General features: G+C 34.7%; 1 protein-coding gene across 1 annotated transcript in view; it reads left to right on the top strand.

Annotated features, from left to right (window-relative positions):
* Window positions 1-6748: 6748 nt before the first annotated feature.
* Window positions 6749-7541, top strand: part of LOC137653310 (alpha-(1,3)-fucosyltransferase 7-like) — a 9434-nt gene continuing 8641 nt past the window's right edge. Inside the window, exon 1 of the mRNA XM_068386678.1 lies at window positions 6749-6830. The gene's annotated coding sequence lies outside the window, so the exon portion shown is untranslated. The remainder of the gene's footprint in view (window positions 6831-7541) is intronic.

The following is a 7541-nucleotide window of genomic DNA, read 5'->3' as shown; positions in this document are numbered from 1 at the left end:
AGGTTAGCGACAAGAGGTAATGGCGGCAAATTGCAACCTAAGGTATCTTATGTAGGTGGCCAGATAGGAGGCGCGAGGCTTCCCGTGCCTCCTATCTGGCCACCTACATAAGATACCTAAGGTTTCAATTTGCCGACATAACCTCTTGCCGCTAACCTCGCCGCTAACCGCGCTTGGTCTGGCCGGGCCCTTAGGGTTGAGTCTAAGACAATTGATATGCCAGGTGTAAGGGGAACGAGAGTGGTTTACTCATGCAAAATTTGCTCATGATATATATACCCAGGTTATCATAAGACACTGTATATGCAAAAATGGGTTTTGTGATATGAATTATTTTTACGTGCATTCAGTGTCCAAATATAAGAAAGGTAATATGATAAGTTAAAAGCTGTTGATTAAGAAGTGGAAACTTCTTTCTATGGTACATAATCAGATCTATTTGTTGATGGTGCAATATCAAAATATTGAATGTAATTTCAATTAATGTGAATAATGAGGAAGAAAATTTTAAAATTAATCAAAGAAAAAAAGCTGGGGGGAAACCCTGAATATTGTATAGATATAGCATATCAATATATTATATTGTATTTATTTTGTATGAAATATCTTGTAAATAAAACAAAATAAAGAAAAGTTTGATTATTCAGAAATCTAATCCATAATTTAAGTACAGTACTGATCTATTGATGTATTCAGTGGACATTTAATAACCAAAAAATCCTTGCTTACAAAGGTGGATTAAAAAGTACTATCAATTGTGATTTTAATCACAAGCATTATTAATTTATAACAATTGCTCTTCCTTATCAGAAGTAATGCCCCATGTGTCACAAATTTCATACATTCACTTCTTGTTATAATTTATTGCAGTGAATCCATACAATGGGGAGATTTGGAACGAGCAGTTTATGCTGGATTGTGTCGCCTCAAGTTTTATTTTTAGTGATATTTTTAATGCCACAGTATAAACAAATTTAGATATAGAATTTCAAATAAAACCATAAAATAAGAAAGAAATTATCAGAGCAGGATAGAAAAAGTTTTAAATGCTATAGATGCATTCTGGTCAATGATTTTTCTGTAATTTTAGTCTTCTGGAAGCGTTTTAAATGTTATAGATGCCTTTTGAGCAATGATTTTTATGTAGTTTTATGGCTTTTGAAAATGTATATATTTGTTGCCAATGAAAGATACAAAATGTAAATTGTGGATACCAGGTTGCAAGTCAAGACCTTGTAAGTAGCCCCAGACACCACCACATACAATCCTCTTCTGCCTTGGGGAGTAGTGCCATCAGTGCACCTCATGCATTGCACTGTAGGCATTACTTGACAGTCTTTACAGCATTATTTTTGTCTGTAGCTGCACTAGCTATTTTGTCATTCTGCTATGCCTCCATTCCAGCTCTCTTTCCATTTTGCTGTCCAATCTATAACTTTCAATTCATACTATAACTGCTAGATTTTACGTTCTGGCACGGTCACAGATTGACCTCCCCGGCCTCAGCGCCGGACATTCTGACCTAAATTCATAAATCAAATACCAAAGTTCAAAGTTGGAGCAAATGCTTTTTTGTTGACCAGCCGGCCATGAGTCTTTTTATAGTTTATTTATGACTTATTTGTTTTTGATGTTGTTAATAGTTTATATATGACATGTCTGTTTTGACGTTGTTACTTTTTTTAGAATGATTTATTGTTAATTTGTTCTCTTCATTTATTTATTTCCTTATTTCCTTTCCTCACTAGGCTATTTTTCCCTGTTGGAGCCCCTGGGCTTATAGCATCTTGCTTTTCCAACTAGGGTTGTAGCTTGGATAGTAATAATAATAATAATAAATACCCAATCCAATTGAAATAACATTATTCAAATTCAGTGAATGATCATCAGTATAAAACTTAATTATCCACCGGGAACAGACAGTTATGAATTTTGGTGATGCATCAATAATACAGTTGTGGAGTGGATCAGGTTGGTCTGGTTAGTGCCGCTGTAGCGGCTCATCCCTTATTGGTGAAGGAATTATCTAAATGGAAGACAACCTGTGAATAGTGATTTTCACACGCCCTATCTTTATACACGACGCCCTTAAAGTGCTCGCGGGAGGGTAGTAACCTCTGCATTCCATGCTTTAACTTTCTCTGGTATATTTGGAAGTATTTATATCAGAAAAGTGACAAGAAGGACCTTTTCACCGGGCGTCACAGGTCGACCCAGAAATACAGTTGTGGAAATTATTGAGGAATAAGAAAGCGTGTAATTAAAATGTCTGGAAAGGTGTTAAAGGGAGACATTATACCACAATTGCAGATCTTTTAGGGGCATTTGACAAAACACCAAGAAAAGTAATAAGATTGGCATTCTGAATGTAAATATTACTAAAGAGTTTGATCAAGTTAGGGGTGTTGGTCTATTATAACAATAGATCTGGAGGTTTATTTTTAGTAAATGCTGAGATTTCTTTGAGTACTGTTTTACTGATCATATTACGTCTTGATGAGAGACATTATTGTTATTGTGTTTACACGAAGTAGTTTGAATCTTCTAATATGATCCAAGAGGTTTTTGCTGTTGATGTAAGATATTGTAGTATATACTTAAAAGTAACTTAATACTTAAAAAGAATTTATATATAAACTAAACTTAAAATAATGGATATTTTTCTAGTATAACAGCTGCTATTTACATTCAGAATTCGTTGCAATACGACACCAACTGGATTTAAAGTTATCAGGTACAATTTTTAAACTTACAATGTGTTCAAAAGAGGGTAAATGATTTCAAGGAACTGTATCATGCAAGACTGTTTATACACAGCACCTAGGTCATAGTAAACTTATCTCAACGATAAGTGGATGATAAGGGAAGGCACCTGGTTTTAAACATATTAATCTCTGGCACCATTGTTCAATTAGTTTTTTATGTATGTTGAATAATGAGAGAGAAAATAAAAATGGGAAATAAAGCGCTCATCTCTGGAGACATTGCACCAGTGGGGAATCCGTCTCATACCAGGTGCTGTCCCCTATCATCCATTTCTCGCTGCATTGAGTATAGCAACAACCGTTTAGATTTTTAGTGTATTCTAGGTATATTGTTTAGAATATTACCGCTTATCATAACGGTATGCAGACAGTGTTTCTTGGACACCTCTATTTCAAAGGAATTTATTATTAATTAGACACTTATAATTACAGGTCACATTTGCTATTACTAAGGTGCTATTGACATGAAACACATAAAAGGTTAGTTTGTTTCGCATGAGTTTTTGTTTATAAAGACAAGAAGATTATTTCTTGAGATAATGTAGAATTTGCTAAAAACATGTTCTTGGGTTTGCACATTATAAACACTGCAATTCCAGTATTGTTTAAAAAAAAAAAAAAAAAAAAAAAAAAAAAAAAAAAAAAACAGAGAAGTTCCCATTGAAACTAAATTGTAGTTATCAGGATCCAGATAGTGCCATGTGTAACAATTCTTGTGAATTGTGTTATCATGATAACTAATGTTATGTTGTTAATTTTATGTTTTATAAATGCTGTTACAGTTATCAATTTCATCGATTTCTATGATTAAACATGAGGTAAGTAGTCTTCTTAAATTATTACTAACAGGTTGTTCTATCGTGTATCCTACACCACATATTGTGAGTGTCTCAAGTACCAAGATAACTGTGATGAGGTTACTATACTAGATGCAGCGAGAAAGGGCTGATAGGAAGGGATGCCTGGTTTGAAAACGTTTCCCATACTAATGCCATGTCTCCAGTCTCCACAGATCATAGGCTTATTTTCCTACACAGCCCCACCCTCTCTCTCTCATTCATTAATTCCGAGAAATACCGGTTCACATTGTAGGTAATTGCCTTAGTTTGACTGTGGAGGTTGGCATATGGACATCTTGAAGCTGGGTAAAGGTCCATCGTGCGTGTGTGTGTCCTGTATAACACAGTGTGTGTAGCGCTAACGTCTGGCATAACATGTAGGGTACGTTTAGAATTAGGGCTAACCTTTGTAGGCTACAGAAGACATGCTTTGAATTTTACCTCAATGGTGGTGTGAAAGAAAAGTCAGAATAATTTCAAATAGAATTTTGACAGACAAAGGGTAAGGAGGTGGCGCAAGGACAGGTTGAAGAATAAAGGCAAGCCAGAGATCTTTGGGGATATGTCATAAGTGGGGGAAACATTTAAAACCAGTTGCGCTTCCCTATTGGTTCTTTCTCGTATTACTTATGGACCACATAGACTTGAATTATATTTTATACAAGGGGCAAATTCACGCCAGGAAGACTGTTACCAATTTTGTGGTACGGGTATGTAGCAATCATGATTGTAGGTGACGTCATAGACGAGGAAACCACAAGCAAACTATTTAAGTGCCCGTGTCTGTTGTCGAGATACCGTATGGGCGCCTGACTAGGCGTAGGGACCATGTTGCCTGACACAACTGACTGCCTTCTGCCCCTTGCCCGGCGTCTGGCCCAAATCTTACGTTCACCTCTCTGTGTCGATACTACCTGCCCTGGATTGTTCTATCTGGTAATACTGTTTCAAAGTGAGATAAATACGGAGAAATCGGAGTGCCTGCTCGGAATCTGCCCCTCATGTGGAAGGAGTTTAAGTAGATCATATTATCTCTCTCTCTCTCTCTCTCTCTCTCTCTCTCTCTCTCTCTCTCTCTCTCTCTCTCTCTCTCTCTCTCTCTCTCTCTCTATCAATGTAGAAATTAAACCGTTACAATTAATCATATATATATATATATATATATATATATATATATATATATATATGTATATATATATATATATATATATATATATATATATATATATATATATATATATATATATATATATATATATATATATATATATATATATATATATATATATATAATATCTCTGGCATATGTATTGCAACATATATAAGTTTACCATCGAGACTTATTTTTAGTTTTCTTTGAATGTATTACTACAAATCAGTTACGTTTTCTATTATATCCTTATACAGAAATCTGGGTAATCCAATCAAGGTGACGTGTTGAAGCCTCTTTGATTCAATATGTATTTCGATCATTCCTTGTATAAACTGTATATATTTCAAAATATAAGATCATAGGTCCCTTTTATATCGATCCTATGTAATATTAGATTTTTTAGATTTTGTATCTTTTATATGAAAATGGATTTTTCAAGTCAAGTTATCACAATCCTGAGAACCTGTGGTTTAACTCTTCACTTGTATCCCCAAAAATAATCTAATAGTCTTTTTCTCTCAAGAGGTTAATTACAGCAACGTAATTGTTCAGTGGCTACTTTCCACTTGGTAAGGCTAGAAGAGACTCTTTAGCCATGGTAAGCAGATTTTCTAGGACACTCCAAAATCAAACCACTGGTCTCTTGTCTTGGTTAGTGCCATAACCTCTGGCTCAGGTTAGAGTTCTCTTGCTTGAGGGTACTCTCAGGTACACTATTCCATCGGTTCTCTTATTTCCGTTCCTCACTGGGCTATTTTGTGGGGCCTTAGGGCTTATAGCATCCTGATTTTCCAAATATAGGGTTATAGCTTAGCTAGTAATAATAATAATCATGGGGTTGTACCGGAATATGAATGTAGTCAGATTAAGGAACTAATAGGGCCCTCGTTTCATCTCCCTGTAGTCAATTTTGTAACTTCAATGATCTTGTAAAAAAATTTCAGGAAGGGCTATTTTATGAGTTTGTCACACTCAAAGTAGGTCTATAGGGTACAGCTTAAACTGTTTAATCTTAAGGATAGGCCTACCATCTAGGTAATGTAGAATCTCCGGCTGAAAAGGAATCATAAAAGTATTATTGTAAACTTTCCCTTACTGCTTGACTTTTAGCCCAAACATAGGCTTAGATGTCTTGAGATTAGGCCTACTTTGGGTAGTATTTTTATTAGTAAAAGTTTGCCTTTTTTATAACACATCCGTGAATGGTGGTGGTTACTTTAAAGTTAAAGAAAATTTTGGAAAATAAAATAATTTCTGAATAATTCCGTCGATGAAACAAGTAATTTCGGAAGAGGGTTCTCTTTTCAATGGAATACCAGTCATCATCATCATCATTATTATTATTATTATTATTATTATTATTATTATTATTATTATTATTATTAATTACTTTGTTATTGTGTGCAACTGTAACAGGAAATCCGCTCACTAATACATTAACGCAGGTGAACTGGTCGATAGCCTGCTAATGTGATGAACACTTGTTTGTAGCACAAGTGCGTGCGCAGACATACACAGCAACACTCTCTCTCTCTCTCTCTCTCTCTCTCTCTCTCTCTCTCTCTCTCTCTCTCTCTCTCTCTCTCTCTCTCTCTCTCTGTATATATATATATATATATATATATATATATATATATATATATATATATATACGGAGCATCTCTCTCTCTCTCTCTCTCTCTCTCTCTCTCTCTCTCTCTCTCTCTCTCTCTCTCTCTCTCTCTCTCTCTCTCTATATATATATATATATATATATATATAAATATATATATATATATATATATATATATATATATATATATATATATATATATATATATATATATATATATATATATATATATATATATATATATATATATATATATATATATATATATACATATATACAGAGAGAGAGAGAGAGAGAGAGAGAGAGAGAGAGAGAGAGAGAGAGAGAAGGGGAGGGGAGATGGGGTTGTTGTGTGGGTATAATTCCACCGCACAGGTGTCTTTTTCACAGGTGTATCTTCAACAAAGCAATATAGGATGGTTTTGTTGCCTGACGGCTTTGCACCTGCAGTCCTCGCCTAGGTATGTACTGCAGTAGGCACTTGTAGTGTTGTTACGAAGTGCTTATTCAAAATACATTCTTTTCTGACTTGAATTACATACTTATCATTAGTGTAATATTAATTTCATATTAATAACAGCTTTAGTAGAGGCATTAACCTTTAGTAATTTACAAAACTTAATGATATTATTATTATTATTATTATTACTTGCTAAGCTACAACCCTAGGTTGAAAAGCAGGATGCTATAAGCCCAGGGGCTCCAACAGGGAAAATTGCTCAGTGAGGGAAGGAAACAAAGAAAAATCAAATATTTGAAGAGGAGCAACAAGATTAAAATACTGTAAATGTATCCTATAAAAACTTTAACAAAACAAGAGGAAGAGAAATAAGATAGAATAGTGTGCCCTCAAGCAAGAGAACTCTAACCCAAAACTGTGGAAGACCATGGTACAGAGGCTACAGCACTATCCAAGATTAGAGAACAATGGTTTGATTTTGGAGCGTCCTTCTCCTAGAATAGCTGCTTACCATAGCTAGAGTCTCTTCTACCCTTACCAAGAGGAAAGTGGCCACTGAACAATTACAGTGCAGTAAGAAGAATTGTTTGGCAATCTCAGTGTTGTCAGGTGTATGCGGACAGAGGAAAATATGTGAAGAATAGGCCAGACTATTCGATGTGTGTAGGCAAATGGAAAATGAACCGTAACCAGAGAGAAAGATCCAATGTAT

Source organism: Palaemon carinicauda, chromosome 14 (assembly GCF_036898095.1).
Source record: "Palaemon carinicauda isolate YSFRI2023 chromosome 14, ASM3689809v2, whole genome shotgun sequence".
Lineage (NCBI taxonomy): Eukaryota > Metazoa > Arthropoda > Malacostraca > Decapoda > Palaemonidae > Palaemon > Palaemon carinicauda.
Note: the sequence above shows the minus strand (reverse complement) of the source record. Positions and strands in the feature narration are given on the sequence as shown.